Here is a 21,420-nt window from a genome sequence, read left to right as displayed (position 1 = left end):
AGACAGTCGGTAAGGGCTCACTGACCATCCACAGAATGGACAGCATTGTTCTGAGGCTTGAAGCCAGTTTGAAGGAAAATAAAAGCCTCAGCTCTCTTTCCAAAGACCTTGTAATACAATAATGAAACACATAGTGATGAGAATGAATGACTTGTGTACTCTTATTCCTAATATGGTCCCCTTGGGTGTCTGTGGATGCCTGGCTCCAAGTGTCCTAGTCACACACAGAGGACCTGTTCAAAGCCAGAGTGAGTTCGCCCCAGGAAGAGAGGTAGCATTGCAGCGGTGCTATTCTCGTCTGTCTTCCCCTCCAACTCTGGTTGCTCTTCAGCCCCATCAAAAACTACTCTATTTCCAGCTCATTCAGGCCTGGCATGATCTAGACTAGAATCAGCAAAGTGCAGATATGGATCATGAGCCAAATCAGCCCGACCATTCATTTAATTCATGTATGTGGGGCTCATGGCTGCCTTCATACACAATGGCAGAGTTGAATAGTTGAAACAAGGACCACATGACCCAGAAATCCTAAAATCTTAGTTATTGCAGAATAGGTTTGGTGACCTCTGGTCCAGACCATCAAAAACCATCCAGCAGGTGGGTGACCTTGGATTCCATCTTAGTTTTTTAGAATTCCTTTTGGAGGAGTGGGCTATGGACCACCCCATGAGCAGTCCCTTTAACAAAATATATGATTTCCAGCCTCTGCTCATGATCAAATAGTGACTAAATGCCTATTTATTATCTTCCCATGCAGGCTTCTTCATACTTCTCACACTTTTATTAATTTAATAAATACTTAGGTATACTTGCCATATGTCAGCCACTACTCTAAGCACTGTAAATAAATTCATTTTGTTCTTACAATCAACCCCATCAGGTAGATATTATCCTCATTTCACAGATGAGAAAACTAAGGTGCAGAAAGATTAAGACCAGGGTTACATAACTAGTAAGTGACAGCCAGGATTTGAACCCAGACAGCCTTGTTCTTTAGTCTGTACCCTTAACTATATCAATAAAACTTTTCTACATGGTATCTCTGGGGAACATAGTGGGCATCATCAACCTGATTAACTACCTGAACCTGGGAAAGTCTCTTAGAGTTTTTAATTTGAAACAAATGTCAATATCTCACTACTATATTTATCCTATGTCTTCCAGTACCCATTAGCCCACTACTACCTTTACTCCCTGGGATATAGGCACTCCTATTTTGAGAGGCATAGATCTACCTGTTTTTTTGGAGGGGTAGTTTTGTTTCGTTTTACATTAGACGGACATTTATTACACCTGATTTTGCCACCATAACACTCATTTATTTGATCAAGACTAATGGTTTGAAAACTTTTTTATCTTTAATCAAAGACTTTTTTCCAGAGAGAATTTAATGTAGAACGTGGAACAGAGGTAATCGTCCAAGGAATTTTCTTCATTGGGATACTTAGGGTCTTTGAAAAGCCCTGTTAGTGATCCACCCTTCTAAAGCAATGCAGACCAAGCCTGCTTCCTTTCCAACCTGACAGTCCTTCAAATATGCCAAGATCAAGATCACGTCTCCTCTTAAGTCTTATATCCAGGAAAAAGAAAGCTAGTTCCTGTAATCATTTCTCGTGAGATGAGCTTTCACTTTCTCCTGTGTACCCTGATTTAAATAGGTGCCCAGACTGGAGACAGCATTTCAGGATTGGGACTGTCCACAGAGACTTTAGCGGGAAACATTCACTTCTCAGATCTGGACACTCTATGAAAGGGTTTGCGGAGGACTATATTTTGCAAAAATGGATGCAGCAATAATGCTCATCCCATTTGTTCTTATAGAACCTTGCCACCCTTCCATTAAATGACAGAGGGTAATTCTTCTTCCTCTGAATCTGGTTGGGCTTTTGCCTTATTTGTAAACAATAGAACATCGAAGAAGTAACTTTGCATGGCTTCAGAGGCTGTCATAAACAATGAGGCAGCTTCCACCTTGTGAGTTGGAACATTACACTCAAGCACTGAGCCACCACGCAAGTGAGTTGACTGTCCTGAAGCCACCATGCTGTGAGGAAGCACAAACTAGCCCACACAGAGTGGCCTTGAGACTGTATCAGAGAGAGAGATGCCTGGCCAACTTCCAACCTCCCCAGTCACACCCCCTCCACTGCTCTAGTTTCAACTACCATCTGATTACAACCATATGAGAGACCCCGAGCCAGAATCACACAGCCAAGCTCTTCTCAAATTTGTGACCCACAGAAACCACAAGATAATGAAATTATTTTTTTTCAGCCATTCACTTTTGAGATGATTTGTTATGCAGCAATAGATAACCACAATGGGGTCTTATCTTTGATCCTTAGTCTGAGGGGACAAGGTTTGAAGTAAAGTCCTCAGAGAACTCGGCACTGTTTATCTCTTTTTGTTTGAAGAGTTAGCATCCCCATCTCAGCTACAAAGAAACTTCACAAGGGGTCATAGAAAGATGCTTGAGACCAAAGCTTGAGGTAAAATCAATTCAATGGTTTATACTTAGAAAATATATTTTAGTATTGTTTAAATTTAAATATCCTTTCTCTTCTCTCTCTCTCTCCTCTCTGCCATATGAGAACACAGTGAGAAGATAACCCTCTACAAGCCAGGAAGACAGCTTTCACCAGAATTCTACTGTGCTGCCACCCTCATCTCAGACTTTTAGCCCCTAAAATTGTGAGACATAAATGTCTGTTGTTTAAGCCATCTAGTTTAAGATACTTTGTTTTAACTAAACAATAAAGATAATTTTCATTTTAAGTGAATGAATTTGCTAGCATGCCCACTTTAGTCTCCAAAAATCCTGAAAAACAAAAGATTATACCAATATCTGTCAAATGCAGTAGCCATGCCATTTAGGCTTTTCCTGTATATTTCAAGTAATATTTTGAGGAAAATAATTACTTTATCATAAAACCAATCATGGTATAACTAGCTATGTCATAATTTAAATTGATTATAAATATAATCTAGAGGTTTAGATCTTAAAGTTTATTAAGCTAAATCTACCAATCAGAGTCTGTTTTATAACATTTTCCAAAGCTTGTATGGTAATGTCCAGCCTGATCATCACAGACTACACAAAGTTAATTAGTGTTGATAAGGATGCAGTAAAATGGGCATTCTGATTCATTTTTATAGATTTATGAATTGCTACAAGCTTTTTGGAAAAGGATCTTATTATGTTGCTCAACGGTATTAAAAAATGTTTATACTCCCCAATCTATGTTCAAGTAATAACCTAACATACAAAGAAAGCTTTCTATGCTATGATATTTATTGTGACAATATTTGTCATATGGAAATATTAGAAACACCATAAATGTGCAATAGTAAGGAAATGGCTAAGTAAATTATTACTCATGAATTATCCTACAAAGGCTATGTAGATGTGTAAAAAAACTCTAAGAAAATGTGTAAATATATGTTTGTTGAATGAACTGAATAATAACTACAATCTCCTGAATATTCTATTATCTCTGGATGGCATAGTTATACTTGGCAAAAGAATGACTCGAATTCACTTTGGAAAATATGATCACTGGAGAGTCATGTGGTAATGAAGTCATGTAATAATGAAATCTGAAAGCGTCTACCAATAACCCTTTGTTACACAGCTCTAGCACTTAAAGAAATCTGTGTTCTTGCACCAATTCTTAGGTCCGGCAAATGAGGTGACCAGAGCAAAATCTTTATAAACCATGACATGTGTGTAAGACATGATCTTAATTGCTCTTAAATAATAAAAGGCAGCCATCATGTCCTGATTACTGTCATGGTTCATATCACAAATATATGAAATTATTTTTGAAAATGTTTTCTATTTTGGCACTTTAGATGAGAGATTTCTTTTTGCTCTTCTCCAAATTGCTTTCTTCATCTGGATCATGGATTTGTGGTTTAGAACTTGAAACACTGTCCAATATCTCTCACTACTTGGGTCTAAAATATCCTAATAATTGAAGGCAAATGATTGTTTTCTCCCTTTTCTTGCTGAGTGTTTTCCTGGATTTTGTTTTTTTGCTATTGACTGATATTTTTCCTTGAGTTATGACAGGTGAAAGCCAAATGGATAAATTTCCACAGGAAGTGTGCTCAGGATCAGCCAGCGATGGGAGGTAGGGAAGAATTTTTCCTTGGGAAGACAACAATGTCATGGGACTGTTAGCAAAATGATTCACATACATTTAGTGTGGAAACAGAAGCTGAAGGGAATCTGAAGGGATGGGACTGTGAGGTTTCTTGCTTATCCTGGGGACTATGGACTTGGTCAATATTGATATCTGTGATGTTTTTTGACATGACTCAGTGATGTATACACTTAGGGTACTGAAGCTATCAGGCTCTTGTAGGGCATCTACTTTCAAAGTTATAAAGCAGCAAACCTGATTATTCATCTGGTAAATGTAAAGTGGAACCAATGTAAGGATGTATATTTAGGTGAAATGATCATTTGATCATGAATAATGAAGGGGTTTTGGTTAAGTGATAGGTCATATCAGAAAAAAAAAACTAAAAGTTTTAGTTGACCAAGCTTTGAGGGAAATTTCTATGGTTAATGTACTCTTCCATATCTTGATAGGGCCTGGATTACACAGGTATACAAAATTACTCAGCAAGTGTGCAATTAAGACTGAGAATTCATTTGACATCAAAAGAAATACTGTAAATAAATATTAAATTCCAGTTATCATGCATGCTGAAGTATTTAGAAGGAATTATAATTATATCTGAAATTTATAAAAAAAAATAAGATAGACTGATGGAAACAGGACCGGATATCCATGTGATAAAAAATAAATATTCTAAAATGTTAGTGTAGAATCTAGGTGATAGTTCTATACACTGGCACACAAAAGCTGATTTTGCTCAAATTTTCCCCAAGTCACAGTGGTAGCTTGAAATTGGCCATGGTGGGAATACCTACACCACAAAAATCAGCAAACCATGCAAATCAGAGCTTTTTTACTTTTCCCCTGGAGATCCAGCTTACTAACACATCACTGGGTATATAGGGTATTCATTGTAAACTTCTCTCAATTTTGTGGTATGTTTTAAAATGTTCATAATAAAATATTGGTAAAACAATATGACTCAGTTTTTTTTCACTGATGAAAAAAGTAGATTAATAATTAGTTTTAAGACTTGTGCTTCCAACTAGGATTTAGTAAGTAGAGGCAAGGCATTCCTCTCACTGCAACAGCTAGTGAAAATAAAGACATATTACAAGATCACATTTTTAAAAACAGTGTGGAGAACCACAAAGGCAAAGAAGACTAGGAGAATAAAAATTCCAGAAGGGAAGAGCATGTGCAAAGGGAGTTGAGTTTGCTGGTAGTTTTCTTCCTTTGGGGCATTTGTTGAGGCCTTGAGGACTGGGATTACCATATGCAGAGGGGAAGAGAAATCAGGAGAGCTTGTCATATCTCTGCAGCCTGGTATAACAGAGTGGAATCTAGCTGAGTCCTAAAGCATTGCTGACTTTCCCCCACAGAATAGTTATTGCATGTGGAGTGGCACAGGAGACTCAAGAAAGAGTGAAATCACCCAAAGTCTCAAAGTTCCTAGGAGACAGCCACACTAGTACAAAGGGCTTGAAACCATACCCAAAACGGCTCCCCTTAAGATCTTAGGCAGATTCTTAATCTGTGTGATGTGGAGGCTAAAGAGCTCAAATTTCAAGTTAGAGGTAACAGAGACATGACAACATTTCAATCCAAATCCCAGGAGAACTTTGCCCAGAAAGGGACTGGGTTAGGAAGGCAGAGTTCAATTTCTGTCAGTCTTACATTTCTTAGGAGATGGAGTCCCACTAGAGGAAAGGACCTTCCACAAACATACACCAGGTCTCATCCCTAAGACATTTGAAACCAGAGAGAACCAAGTCTAACTGCAACCCAACCACAACCCAGTTTACTTTCTCACAGCTTCAAGATGATTGGCCCCTTGCACTATCTGTCCAGCTAAGGAATGGGCAAAGCCTTTCTAGGGGAAAATAAAATTAACTTCAGTCTCTATGGTTCTTTTCTACATAACATCTGGCAAACAACCATAAGTAATGAGACATAAGAGAAGGTAGGACAATGTGACCAACATGAGAGAGAAAGAGAGAGAGAGAGAGAGAGAGAGAGAGAGAGAGAGAAGCAGATCCACAAAATATCCAGAAGTTAGTGTCAGCAGAGCCTTGAAAATAGCTACATAAACATTTTAAAAAAGAGAAATAATGAACAACCAAAAAAAGATGGATGAAAAGATAAAGAATTTCAACAGAGAACTAAAATCTATTTTAAAAGAAGCCAGTGGGCATTCTAGAACTGCAATATCATAAGTGAGAATTCATTGGGTGTTTTTAACATTAGATAGGACATAGCAGAAGTCAAGCTGGTGAACCTGAAGACATGTGAATAGAAAAAAAAAAAAACGTTGACGGGCAGATAGAAGAAAGAGTAGACAGAGAATAATAGATATGCTTAGTACAGAGAGTCTAACATATATACAATGGGGTATCCCAGAAGCAAGGAAGTAAAGAACAAGAAAGAAGAAATACTTAAAGTCAAATACCAATGGAAGATGTATTACACTTGGATGTTCACATCTTGGAGGTTAAATTTACTGATTACATGTGACATTGGGTAAACTCCATGACTTCTCTAATCTTCCTCTTTTCTCATCTCTAAAATTGAATTAATAACATTAATTCCTCAGAACTTTCATAATATCATCTGTAAATAATAAAACTATATAAAGTAAGGTGAAATTTTAAAAAAATTATTGTCATTGCCTTTATCATTGTTTCTTTGTTTGGTTATTCTAGTGGCCCAGTATGTAATTTCTAGCCCTAGCACATACCAGGATAAAATTATAAATTGGCTAAAATGAAATTGGATTGCACTTAGATCGTATCTCCTCTTCATTCTAAAATAATTTTATTTTTATGCATGTATCCTCATATTTTTCCCATTGAGTAACAAGCAGTATCTATTTCAGAGATTACTAAAATAATCAAGTTATAGGCACTGAAAAGGATTTCCCTTCTGAGACTATCTCCCAGACTTAGAATTCTTGGGTAGAGTAAGGACATAAGAGACAGAATTGAAGACATGCCCTAACTTGCATTAAAAGGGGTTGAATCCATTTAAACTTATTAACCATTTAGTTTCCAGTCACATTAGAATGAAGTGAAAGCCCGAAATTATATTAGTCATATGGGTAGACCCATAAGATTCACCAAAATGACATGTAATTATACACATATATACATATATACATGTATTTTTTAAAGTTCTAATGGAACTCAAGCTTAGAATATATGATTTCATTTGGAAAATTGTTAACATGGAAACCAGAACTTTGAGTTTGCTGATTTTGAGCTATCTAATAGAATTCGAAACCATGGTCTCCAAATCATTTTATGCTCTTCTATGGGTTTTGTTGATGTTTTTACAAAGAAAAAGAAGAGTGAGTAGGTAGGAATATAAAAATAGGGGGAAAAGGATGAAGAAAAAAATGAAAGCAGCAATGTAGTCTACTAGGGCTGCTATAACAAAATATCAAGGATTGGGCAGCTTAAATGACAAATTTCTTTTCTCACAGTTCTGGAGTCTAGAAGTCCAAGATAAAGGTAACAGTAGGACTGGTTTCTCCTGAGGCCTGTCCTTGGCTTTTAGATGGCTGCCTTCTCACCATGCCCTCACATGGTATGTGTGTGTGTGTGTGTATATCTCTGGTATCTCTTCCTTTTCCAATAAGGACACCAGTCCTATTGGATTACAGCCCCACCTTTATGACCTCATTCAACCTTAATTGCCTCTTTAAAGGCTCTATCTCCAAATACAGTTGAAATTGTGGTTAGAGCTAAAACATGAATTTTGAAGGAACATAATTCAGTCCATTACAAGCAGAAAAAAAAGGGGTCACATGTTAGTTAATAGCTTTACGACTAAAAATATTTTGCCATATCCATACCCATACCACATTAGCTGATACAGCAGTTCAGAAAGCTACAGACCTTTGTTTCTTTTCTTTATTGAGGGTTTTTTGGTGGGGTGATGTAGTGACAGTCTCTGCTTACTTTGTTAGCTTAGTGTGTGAGCTTAGAGTTCTCAGTCTTTCCTATCATCATGTTTATGATGAGTTGCCCTCCATTTTGTTCTCCTCAAATATCCTATCTTTTGAGAAATAGAAACTTCTAACCATTCCAGGCATGTCTCCAAAAGGAAGCTACCCAACTTTGGGTGACCCAGTTGCAGGAGAGGAGCCACAGGGCATCTGCTCTGGAACATCGAGAGCTCTCAAAGGAGAAAGATGCTACATGTCTCTGGCCTGATTCTCTATTCAAGAGAAACCTCACCCTTTCCTGTCAATGTATATGAAATGTACATTGACCCAAGTCAATTTAGAAAATGCTTATTATATAGGAGGCTGTGAGGACAAACAGTAAGACTGAAGCAAACACATGTCAATAGCCCAGCGGGCAGCACCAGTGAGAACTCAAAAGGGAGAGTAATTCATTGTGCCTGAGAGGATCAGGTAACACTTCATGGAGGAGTAATGTTTGGGCAGGAATAATGAATGGGAATTTGACAGGTGGGAAAAGCATGGAGTGTGAGATGTAAAGAAGGCAAGTAATTCTACTCAGATATAAAAGCATGAACAAAGTCATGGAGGTACAAAAGTAATTGTAATCTTCAGAGATAAATGAGAAATCTGACCCCATTAGAACAGTGGTTCTCAAACTTGAGTGAGATGATCTAGAGGGCTGGTTAACACATGGATTGCTGCCTCTTCCCCCTCACCACCAAGATTTTCTGATTCAGTAGGTATGGCATGGGGCCCAAGAATTTAAATTTTTAACAAGCTCCCAGGTAATGCTGGTACCTTTGATCCAGGGGCCACACTTTGAGAACAACTAGACCAAAAACAGTGAAAGATGTAGTGATGCATAGGGTGGATTTCATTCTATAGACTATGAAGACTCATTAGGTCACTTAGTTGTAAGGTGAATTGTAAAGTTGAAGGGAAGCTTGACAGCTGCCTAGAAGTGGAGGCAAATTCTGAGGCTGTTTAATTGTCCAACTGAGAAATAATGAGGGACTACCCTGGAATTTTCTCAGAAGGGATAGGAAATTAAAGATGCAAACGATACTCCAGAAACAGAATTAATTTATCTTGGTGACAAGTTGAACATAGAAGAAAGATATGGTAAAGATCACTTTATAGTTTCTTTTTAGGAGACTAGACAAATTTTGAAACATTCCAGAGAAAAAGCACAGGAAGAGGAGCATCAGGGGAAAAAAATGGGCCTAGTCCTTGAGACAAGTTCCAGTTGCCCAAAGAGCAGGCATGTAGAAATGAGCAATGGTTCATTGGCAACTTGGGGCTGGAACTCTATAGAGAGTCAAGGCTGAAGATGAAACTTAGCATGAAAAGAAAATACAGTGAAAACCAGAACCTGAGAAGTAGCTACCATGAGGTAAGAAGAGGAAAGGGAACCACTGACGTGGACTCAGAGGGAATGAAAATTCCTGAGGTGCCCAGGAGAGACCTGAGGACAATGGGGAGCAAGAAGAGGCTGTAGAGAACTTTAGAGGTTGGCAGAGAAGCAGTTTGGTAACTGATGACTTAGATGTTCCTGTTTATTCTTTCAAATATATATCTTGAGTGCCAAAAATATGCCAACATTGTGCTGAAAGTTGGGGGAATAGGGACGAGCAAAATAGAACAGCCTCTGCTGCCACAGAGCTTTTAGGGTGGTGGTGGAGCAGAGATGCTTTATAAGTAAAACCACCCTGGAATTTATCATTACAATTGCGAAGGAAAAATCAAGAAGGTGCAGGAGGGAGTTATAAGTGAGAAGATTGCTCTATGAAAACGGCACTCAACTCACAGATTACAGAGAACAAACTGGTGCTTGCCAGAGGGAAGCAGGGTTGGGGGACTGGGTGGAAAGTAAAGGGATATAGAAGTATAAATTAGTAGTTACAAAACAGTCACCAAGATGTGGAGAACATAGTCAATAATATTGTAATGGCTATATATAGTGCCAGATGGATACTAGAGTAATCAGGGGGGCAGGAGGGTCACTTTATAAATTATATAAATGTCTAATCATTCAGGTACCATGTACCTGAAATGAATGTAAAATTAAATTAAATTTAAATTTAAAAAAAATGGCACTCAGATTTACACTTGACAGGTGAGCTGGGCAAATTAGGCCGAGAAAATAATGTGCATGAAGGCCAGAAACAGGTAATATGCTTTGTGTCCCAAGGAATTGAAAGGAAACCAGGTGACAGGAACATAGAGAGTGAGTGGAAGAGCAGTTTGAGGTGAGGCTGGAGAAGTAGGCAGGACCCAAAAAAAGGAAGGCCTTTTGAAAAACATCTGTTAAAATCCTCTAGTAGAAGAACGTCTTCAGTTTGTGAACTACTCAAGACCATTAGCCTTGTTTTACACTAACACCAGCTTGTTTTTAAACAAAACTGAAAATTTGAAATTGACCTCTTTTATCAAATTTGGCTCTGAATTGCCTTTGGGTTTCTGTAATATTCAAAGCTAGCCTCGGTGGACTAGGAATTGCCATGATTGAGGATAAATATAAAAATATATTTATGTGACTGAGGCTCAGAGAGCAATTTCCAGAGAGAATTTCTAAAGCTGTTTTGAGCATTATATAGCCTCTTGAGACGACGGATTTTTTTCAAACACATAACAGAACTCTATACATCCTAATGAAAGTTCACAGCAGTAATATTGCTCTGTGTCTTCTCCCTGCATGCCTAGCACTTCTGGGGCCTGAGGGCACATAAAGCAGTATAAGGCCTGAGCTTTTGCTCTCATTAATCTCACAGTCTCACTGAAAAATCAATCTTGCCAGAGGAAAGATCTTGGCAGTTTCCCCATCCTATTATTAATATTTTTCCACAACTGCATTTACAGTCTTACCTGGAGTGGTGAGTATAACATAGCAATAAAGTTCTTAGGAACCAAACAAATCAGGGTTTGGGTCTCATCTCTGCCCCTTGCCAGTTGTGTGATCTTGGGCAAATTGCTTAGTCTCTCTAAGGCTCAGTGTTCTTTCCTGTAATGACGATAATACCTACTTCATAAGGTAGTTCTAAGGATTGAGTGAGCTGTGTATGTGAAGCACTTAGTACTTTACCCAGACAAAGGTTAAGCTATCATAACTATCCTGACAGAGGAAATTGAGGCAAAGGCAAAATGCACCAGGTAGGACACAGACACTGGTGATGGGGTTAGGCCCCACCTACCCTACCCACAACTGGAAGAAGAGTATGTCTCTGGTACCTTCCAAGCCACCCTCTGCTTCACTCTGCTCATAGTTCTGCCAGATATAGGATGACTCCTGTTCCCCAGCCATTTGCTACTTTCACAGATACTGCTTTTCTATACCATTTTACAAGGCAGTTATGTAGGCACAGGCTGCCCAAGGTCAGTTGCTAATATAGAATTATACTCTCTCTTCTTCCTGACAGGCCACAGACTTTTATTGCATCACTTCAAACTGGCTGTCCCCTCAGACCTTTTCACACCCCAGGGTGTCATGATTAAAGGCCAGCTCTTGGGGCTTCAAGAGCCACCTTTGTTTTTCTTCCATCCCACCTGGTTACTTCACAAGGTCTGAATGGGTCATGTTTCAGGAAACCCCTAAGGAGGTAAACTCCAGGTTCCCATTGATATATTCAAAGAGAGTAAAAGAAAGTGCCAAATTGGTTGGGTCACTGCAGCCCAATCAGGGGTAGAAAGGAGCTGTGCTGTACTGTACAAGTGTTTCCATTCAGAATGAGTCACTGGCTCAGAAGTTGGCAACCCTGGACCCTGGAATAACTTGGCAAATGGAAAACTAAAGGGATTGTTCGTGATGTATATTTGTATCCACAGTGCCATGTTTTAAATACCACCTCCCTCCGCATACCTCTTTTATGCACAGTGAACAGACATACACATTGTCCTAACTCACAGCTTGCCCAGAAATCAGACCGCGAGGCAGAATGGGCCCCCGCTGGGACATCAGCCCTCTGAATTACCTGGGACCTTGGGAAGGCGTACTTGGGTGAGAGTAGAAAATTATTAAGAAGAGATGACACAAAAGCCATTTTCAAAGAGGTAACATTGGGACTTTCATGCAAATATAAAATGAATACATACCACGAAGTTACTCCAATTCATCAATTAATGAGGAAAACAGTAAGACATTAAAACTGCTCAAATAACAATTTGAGAAGTTTGATTTTGATAAGCAATTTAATAAAGAAAGGTTAGGATACGATCACTAGGTTAAAATCTAAATTGGTTAATGCCTCACAGGGTCATAAACCATAACATTTGTGGTTATCCCCCACCACCCCCGCAGGACAGAAATTATTTGTACCTCTACCAAACAAAACTCTATCAACTAACCCCTGCTCTGACAGAACTATAAAATACCCAAGTCAATGGAGAGCCAAGAAAAGAAGCTTGCCAAGCATTGCTCTGAAAGACACCCAGGCATATCTCTGCCCATTGCTATATTTCAAGTAATTTTTCTCCATCATGGTTCAACTCCTCTCTTGTCCCTTTGCCCAGCACAGATCTCTGCTCTATCCAGACAGTTTGAAACCCTCTTTAGCCCTTTTGTCTTCTAGAAACCTTCAGTTCAAACTGAATTAATAGCTAATTTGGCATCTCCTATAGCTTCATTTCTTCATACATTGTATGCCCATGAGGCAGGACTGGGAGACACTGCAACCTCAGTTGTGGATCACGATGTTCTTTTAACAATAAGTAGAAGAAGGGAATTCTAGGAAAACAATGGCGGAGTTAGAGATGTCCCAGATCTCTCCCCTTGAAACAACAATAAGCTGAACATCTAAAACTCAACAAAAACACCCAAACTGCACACCAGCACGTCTGAGCGTGAGATCTGCGCATAAGAGCTACCACAGGTCAGAACTCCGGCTATCGGGCAGTGGACTCAGAAAAATAAAGAAGCTGCCTCTCCCAGTAGCCGGAGCTCCTTGTAAGAGGAGGGGGAGGGGTGAAGTTGCAGCAACTTCCCTGGTCAGCCCTGCCTGGAAGTGCCAGAACTTTTCTAAGCAGCCGGCAGCAGGGCTCAGTCATCAGGACAGAAAGCAGAGAAGTGGGACAGGACTGCAGAGAAACAACAATTGATTTCTACCGGCCCCAGTTGCAAAACCAAGGCTGAGCCACAGCCCCCAACCCTAAACCAGAGGGCCCCTCCCCCATACCCTCCAAGACCAATCACCATGGAGCCCAGGGGAATCTGAGCAAATGCTACCAAAACTGTTGCTAATACTGACAGGGACCGAAACTGGGAGTAGTGGGTGTAATTAAAATCTACAAGAAAATAAAAGACATTAGGCTTTATATAAAGCAGGGATCCAAGAGGCTTAAATGCTACCTACTTGAAACCAAAAGAAAAGTGCCTTCTTTGCAGCTGGCTAAAGAGATATCTTTATATAATAAATCTTCTTTCTAAAAAACAACAGAATACACGTCCATTAATGCCCAGGCAGAGAAATAGTCCATTAAACACCATGAACAACCAAGGTGACAAGGCATTTCAGAAAGAAAGAGAAAAATCTCCAGAAAAAGAGCTTAGAGACATAGAAATATGTGGCTTCAGTGACAGAGAATTCAGGATGGTACTTCTGAAAAAACACAGTGAGTTCTGAAATGAGTCACATCAACAATTTCAGAAATTTCAAAAACAGCTAGATGAGCAGAGCGAGGAGATTGAAACCCTCAAAAAGAACTGAATAGACCTGGGGATTAAAAAAAAAAAAACATACTGCAAGAGTTGAAAAATGAAATAGCAAAGTTGGGAAATAGAGTTGACCAAATGGAGGAAAGGATCAGTGTATCGAAGACAGAAATCTAGAAAGAAATCAGGAGGAAGAAGAGAAAAATGGAAGAATGAAAAATAATGAAAGAGAAATACAAGAACTAGCTGATACCATCAGGAGAGGAAACATAAGAATAATGGGCATTACTGAAGGCGAGGAAAAGGAGCAGGGACTAGAGAGCATTTTCAGACAAATAGTGGATGAGAATTTCCCAAATCTAAGACATAATCTAGAGCTTGGAATTCAAAAAGTCAACAGAACACGCAATTATCTCAACCCAAAAAGGCCTTCACCAAGATACATTGTATTAAAGTTATCAAAAATCAATGACAAAGATAGAATTCTCAGAACAGCTGAGAGAAGAAAATGGTATTGTATAAAGGAAAACTCATTAGATTATTATCGGACTTCTCAGCACATACCTTACAAGCCAGAAAGAAATGGAATCAAATATTTAAATTATCAAGTGAAAGGAACTACCAGCCTAGAATAATGTATCTAGCTAATCTCTTCTTTAGATATGAGGGAGAAATTAAGACATTTTCAGACATACAAAAATTGAGGGAATTCTCCACTATGAGGCCTGCACTACAGGAAATACTGAAAGAGGTCAGCTCACCTAAAACAAAATAACAAGAAGAAAATACATAAATAGGAATAAAGTGACTATCAGGCAAATAGAAGCAGAGGAGTACAACCCTTACTAAGAACAGGGAATTATAAACTCAAATTATAATAAGAGAATTACTATAGCAAGATAGTAATGAACATTCAGCATACATAGGAACAAATTGAGATAACAATGACTGAAAAGGGGAAGATTCGAAGATCCAGATTCGCAAAGGGGAAAGGAGATAAGGCACACACAGAAGAAAATGGATGACTGTATATATATATATGTAACTATCTTTTTCATATTTGCAATAGTAACCACACACCATAGAGTCAGAATTGAAGTATATAACATAAAACAAGAAGCAGAGGCAAAACTTACAAAACCCAACCAAAGTAAAGAAAACAGAAACACAAGGACAAGGAAGCAATAGAAACACTGAGCTACCAAAGAGCAAAAGATAAAATGGCTATAAGAAGACCTCATATTTCAATAATCACCCTAAATGTAAATGGAGTGAACTCAACAATAAAAAGGCACGGAGTTGCAGAATGGATCAACAAACAAAATCCAAACATATGCTTCCTCCAGGAGACACATCTCAGCTCCAAAGACAAATATAGACTCAAAGCGAAAGGGTGGAAAATGATATTTCAAGCAAAAGGCATTCAGAGAAAAGTGGGAGTAGCAGTACTGATATCAGATAAAAAAGACTTCAAAATAAAAAAGGTAAAGAAAGATACTGAGGGACACTTCATAATGATAAAGGGAATCATGCACCAAGAAGACATAACACTTATTAATATCTATGCTCCCAATCAGGGAGCCCTAAAATATGTAAAAACAATTACTAACAGAACTAAAGGAAGAAACAGACCAAAACACTATCATAATAGGTGACCTAAATATCCCACTGTCTGATATGGACAGATCATCCAAACAGAAAATCAATACGGAAATAATATCCTTAAATGACACATTAGACCAACTAGACATAATTGACATATACAGAGTCTTCCATCCCAAAACAGCTACTTATACATTCTTCTCTAGTGCACATGGAACATTCTTAAGAATCGACCACATACTAGTACACAGAAATAGCCTCAACAAATATGAGGGTTGAAATCATACCAACCATATTCTCTGATCATAATGCTTTGAAACGAGAGATCAACTGCAAAAAGAAATCAGGAAGAACCACAAATACATGGAGATTAAACACCATGTTACTGAAGAATAACTGGGTCAGAGAAGAAATAAAAAGAGAGATCAAGAGATACATAGAAATGAGTGATAATGATAGTACAACATATCAAAACTTGTGAGACATGGCAAAACGGTCTTAAGAGGAAAGTTCATATCATTACAGGCCTACCTCCAAAAAACGAGAATGAGCGCAAATAAACAACCTACCGCTTCATCTTAAAAAACTAGAAAAGGAGAACAAATGAGGCCTAAAGTCAGCAGAAGGAAAGAAATAATCAAAATTAGAGCAGAACTAAAGGAAATTGAAAACAAAACAAACAAAAAAAAACAATAGAAAAAATAAATACAACAAGGAACTGGTACTTTGAGAAGGTTAATAAAATTGATAAACCCCTGGCTAGACTCACTAAAGAAAAAAGAGAAAGAACACAAATAAACAAAATCAGGAATGAAAGAGGGGAAATTATGACTAATATTGCAGAAATACAAAGGAGCATGCAAAAATACTATGAAAAAGTATATAACACCAAATTTAATAACCTAGAAGAAATGGACCAGTACTTAGAAAAATAGAATCTTCTTAGACTGAATCACAAAGATCTGGAAATCTAAATAGACCGATCAGCAGTATGAAAATTGAAACAATCAACAAAAACCTACCAAAAAGTAAAAGTATAGGACCAGATGGTTTCACCAGTGAATTCTACCAAACCTTCAAAGAAGATTTAATATCTATTCTCCTCAAACTCTTCCAAAAAATCAAAGAGGAGACAATATTTCTCAACACATTTTATGAGGCCAATACTACTCTGATACCAAAACCTAGTAAGGATAACACAGAAAAAGAAAACTACAGACCAATATCTCTCATGAACACAGATGCAAAAATCCTAAATAAGATACTAGTGAACCGAATACAGCAACATATTAAAAAGGTTATACACCACGATCAAGTGGGCTATATCCCAGGAGCACAGGGATGGTTCGACATATGCAAATCGATTAATGTGATACACTGCATAAACAAATCAAAAAATAAGAATCATATGATTATATCAATAGATGCAGAAAAAGCCTTCGACAAAATACAGCATCCATTTACGATCAAAACACTTAACAAAATTGGTATAGAAGGAAAGTACCTTAACATAATAAAGGCCATCTATGACAAACTCTTAGCCAACATTATACTTAACGGTAAAAAACTAAAAACCTTCCCTCTAAGATCAGGAACAAGGTAAAGCTGTCCACTTTCGGCACTATTATTCAATATAACATTGGAGGTCCTAGCAAGTGTAATCAGACGAGAAAGACATAAAAGGCATCCACATAGGAAACGAAGAAGTCTAACTGTCACTATTTGCAGATGACATGATTCTCTATACAAAAAACCCTAAGACTCCACAAGAACATTACTAGAAACAATAAGCAAATACAGTAAAGTCTCTGGATACAAAATCGACATTCAAAAATCCATAGTGTTCCTATACTCTAATAATGAAGCATCAGAAAAAGAAGTAGAAAAAGTAATTCCTTTTGCAATTGCAACAAAAAGAATAAAATACCTAGCAATAAATTTAACAAAACATGTGAAGGACCTACATAATGAAAACTATAAGACTCTATTAAAAGAAATTGAAGAAGATACAAAGAAATGGAAAGATATTCTGTATTCTTGGATTAGAAGAATCAACATAGTTAAAATAATCATATTACCTAAAGCATTATACAAATTTAATGAAATCCCCATCAAAATCCCATTAGCATTTTTTAAAGAAATAGAACAAAAAATCATCAGATTTGTATGGAAGCACAAAAGACCCCAAACTGCCAAAGCCATACTGAGAAAAAAGAATGAAGCTGGAGGCATCATTCTGCCCGAGTTCAAATTGTACCACACAGCGACACTAATCAAAACAGCATGGTATTGGCAGCAAAATAGACACACAGACTAGTGCAACAGAATCAAGAGTCCAGAAATAAACCCATATTTATAAGAGCAAATAATTTTCGACAAAAACTCCAAAAACATACAGTGCAGAAAGAAAAGTCTCTTCAATAAATGGTGCTGGGAAAATTGGAAGGCCATCTACAAAAGAATGAAACTAGACTGTTGTCTATCATCACACCAAAATTAACTCGAAATGAATTAAGGACCTGAATATAAGACCAGAATCAATAAAATGCATAGAAGAAAACATAGAAACTAAACTCAAGGCCTTGGACTTAAAGAAGATTTTATGAATTTGACCTCAAAGCAAGGGAAGTAAAAGCAAAAATAAATGAATGGGACTATATCAAACTAAAAAGCTTCTGCTCAGCAAAATAAACCATCATCAAGGTAAAGAGACAACCATCCAAATGGGAAAATATATTTGCAAGCAACACCTTTGATGAGGGCCTAAAATTCAAAATATATGAAGAACTCATACAAATCAACCACAACAACAACAACAACAAAATGATCCAATCAAAAAATGGGCAAAGGACCTGAACGGACACTTCTCCCTAGAGGACATACAAGTGGCCTATAAATATATGAAAAGATGCTCAACATCTTTAGCTATTAGGGAAATGCAAATCAAAACCACAATGAGATACCATCTCCACCAGTTAGAATAGCTATAATCAATGGACAAGTAATAACAAATGTTGGAGAGGATGTGGGGAAAAAGAAACCCTCATACACTGCTGGTGGGACTGCAAATTGGTACAGCCACTATAGAAAATAGTATGGAGGTTCCTCAAAAAACTAAAAATTGATCTACCACATGATCCAGCAATCCCTCTACTAGGTATTTATCCCAAAGACTTGAAAACTCATATCCATAAAGATGTTCATAGCAGCATTTTTCACAGTGACCAGGACATGGAAGCAACTAAAGTGTCCTACGATACATGACTGGCTAAAGGAGCTGTGGTACATATATACAATGGAATATTACTTAGCCATAAAAAGAGATGGAATATTGCCATTTGCAACAACCTGGATGGACCTCGAGATAATCATGCTAAGCGAAATAAGCCAGACTGAAAAAGTTGAAAAATCACATGATATCACTTATATGTGGGATACAAAACTAAAAGCAACAAATAAACAGGACAAACAAAGACTCAGGGACATGGACAATGGACTAGTGGTTACCAGAGAGTAGGTGGTAGGGGGAGTAGGGGAGAGGTAGACACGGTAAAGGGGGTTAAATATAGGGGGTAGGAAGAGGGTAAAGTGGGTAAAAGGGGTCAAATATATGGCAGCTGAAGAAAACTGGACTTTGAGTAGTAATCACACAATAGAATATATAGATGTCAAATTATAATGTACACCTGAAAATTATATAATTGTATTAACCAATGTTATCCCAATAAACTAATAAAAAAAAATAAGTAGATAAAGGGCTCCAATGGCTCTATATCATGAGTTTCTTCACTTTCTGGGACTTTGTTGAAGCCCTATCCACCAAGACTTAAGAGATTGTATTTTGGCCTGGGTCATAGGCAAAAAAGAGAATCAGCTTGAAACATATAGCCAGAACTAGATAATATGGCCATAGAAAACCACAGTAAACTCGTCAAAGAGAACATTTAAGATATGTACATTTCATTTTATGCTAATTATTGTTAATTTAATCTCAATTTTAAAAATTAAAATCAGAAACAATCACAGTGATCATCATTCCTCTCATGTATTCAGCAACTGTTTTCCATGCATCTATTTATGACCTATAATGTGCACAGTGGTGTCTACAATAGACATGGCACTTGCCTTTCTGAAACTTATGATAAAGTGACTCTAGAAAAACTAATCTTCCCTCACATATTTCATGCTTTCAAAGGGTTTTCATGTAAGAAGCTGTTCCTCCTAATTCATCCTGTCTGTAACCAACTCTCTCCACCTCCAAGGCTCAGGTTCTCCTCATCTCTTGCCTGTCACTGCAGTAGCCTTCTAAACAGTGTTCCTGCTTTTTGTCTCACCTCACTGCATCCATTCTCTTCAATACAACTAGAGGGATTTTAAAATGTAAAGAAAATCAAGTCTCTCCATAGCTTAAAACCCCCTCCACCACCTGCAAGTCCTTGCCGACTTCTCCACCCTCACCTTCTCTCCTAAAACAGCACCACATTCACTTCTGGATCAGGGCCTTTGCACATACTGTTACTTGCCCCATAGGCTCCTTTTCAACAGGCTCCTTTTATCATTCAAATCTCAGTTCAAATGTAAACCTTTCAGAGAAGGCTTTCGTTACACCAGGTCTCAGTAACCACCCACTCAGTCACAATCATATCACCCTAGCTCTAATTACCTTGTTCTTTATTGATTGATTTCCTGTCTCTCTATACTTGATTATAAGCTCCTTGAGAGAGGCTGTATCTGCCTTGTTTACTGTTGAATCCCTAGCACCTAATGCTTAACCCATAGGTAGCACTGAATACCTCACATAGTGTGGTTTCCTATGAATATTTATGGATAAGAAAATAAAAGAGTTATTTTTTATCAAAATTCCAAGCACCAGAGTTTTTTCTCAAGGCAGAAACTGGACAGTTAAAAGCACAGAAACAGAATTTAATAAGTTTAGAATTAGATAGAAAGCTCTGTGAAAGTAGCTCTCGTCTCTTCTGTTAAAGAAACCAGGACCTAGGATTAGAGCTTGGGACAAAACTGGCACTCCATATTTACAGAAAACATCCCATCACATGCAAGTCAGGAGATGACACAATTCTGCGTGGAAGAGCTTGCTCAGGCAGGGTGGGGCCGGGCAAGATGTCCTCTCTGAGCTGACAGAGAAGTCTGGGGAAGACCGAGAATTTCACAGTCACTGCCTGGCACGTATTCCCCCTTGAAAGGATTTTCAGGAAAAGGGAGGTTATCTCCGCCTAGTCAACAGCTGAATTTGGGGAAGATAATTTTGTTCCTAGTTAATCTTTCTCCTTCTAAGTCCCTCTCTCCATGAAGCTCCTTGAATGTATATTCAAGAATTTATCATTATAGAATTTTTTTGTTTCTAACTCGCAATTTTTCATTTATAAAAATGGAGGCTCTGGAATAGATCTCTAAATTCCCTTCTGAGCCAACATTTTATTTTAAATGAAAATATGTTCCACCTGGAACCGAGGGGTGTCAGGTCAAATTTTTAAAGAAAACAATTCCAGCTTAACTGGAGGACATCTAGAGCTCCTTCACAGCAGGTGTTCCAGGTAATGAGGCCCACACTCACCTGATCTGAACATAGCTCCCAAAGAGCACCAGAGGATTATGAAGTCCATATCTTGTCCCTTCAAGGCTCATTTAGGTTCCTGGACCTTCTCTCCTCTAAGCAGAGATACTGTTAAGGAATGTTTTAAATTGAAGAATGAGAAAAATTCTCCGCATGAGATTTTAAAGTCCACGTGTGAGACGGGTGGTTCTTAAGCTCAGAGTCACCTGGGGGTGCTTGTTAAAAGCACTCCTGGCTCATGTTCAGCACTCCGACTTGGTGAATCAGTATTCACAGAGCTTCCAGGTGATTCTGGTACAGCTTCATGGTAGAAAACTACCCACCTCCAGTGCAACCTGGTGTGAAGGAACCTGTGATCTGTAGGGACACAGGCTTTGACGGGCTTGGGGCACTTTCCTCACCAGCTTTTTGGGGCTGCTTCATGTGCAGTGGATCCCAGCAGCCTCTTCACAGGCCAGCCTTAGGCCAACAGGCTCAAGAGTCCTGACAGTCATCTAAAGAACCA

The sequence above is a fragment of the Pteropus medius genome, unplaced genomic scaffold (assembly GCF_902729225.1).
Source record: "Pteropus medius unplaced genomic scaffold, Ma_sr-lr_union100, whole genome shotgun sequence".
In the NCBI taxonomy this organism is placed as follows: domain Eukaryota; kingdom Metazoa; phylum Chordata; class Mammalia; order Chiroptera; family Pteropodidae; genus Pteropus; species Pteropus medius.
Note: the sequence above shows the minus strand (reverse complement) of the source record.